The following is a 490-nucleotide window of genomic DNA, read 5'->3' on the forward strand; positions in this document are numbered from 1 at the left end:
GATGGTTAAAGACGACTTGCAGGAAGATGTCTGCTTGTAAAAGCAAGTGTTTATACTGAGTGCCCTATTAAACAAGAGTTATGCTCAACCCACAGAGGACACACTGAACATCCAAGACTATGTTACATATTTCAGCATGTCACATGCAGTCTTTCTGCTCCATGAATCAAGGCTTCCTGTGGTGCATTCACTAGCCAGCTCTGAACAGATTACAAAAAAAAAAAAAATTTACAAGCTAATTTGGCAATTTAACCCAAGAGAAGGCGGCACAGAATCCTATTTGCTTCAAGTTATTCATTCAGTCGCTTGTGCTTTCCAAAAATAAAAGCTGTCCATGTTCTCTGGCACCTTGCTTGTGAAACTATCTGCATTCCCTGCATATTCCTCAAGCACACCACTCGCTGTAGATCTCTACTGCAAGTGCAGACACCCAGGTTCAAGTTGCAGTTCATGAAAGAAACCGACACTGGCATGATTAGAAAACATCCAG

General features: G+C 41.6%; 1 protein-coding gene across 1 annotated transcript in view; it reads right to left on the bottom strand.

The window, feature by feature from the left end:
- Positions 1-490, bottom strand: part of SPP2 (secreted phosphoprotein 2, 24kDa) — a 6143-nt gene that overhangs the window by 1313 nt on the left and 4340 nt on the right. The gene's annotated exons all lie outside the window — the stretch shown is intronic.

This window comes from Buceros rhinoceros, unplaced genomic scaffold (assembly GCF_000710305.1).
Source record: "Buceros rhinoceros silvestris isolate BGI_N320 unplaced genomic scaffold, ASM71030v1 scaffold350, whole genome shotgun sequence".
NCBI lineage: Eukaryota > Metazoa > Chordata > Aves > Bucerotiformes > Bucerotidae > Buceros > Buceros rhinoceros.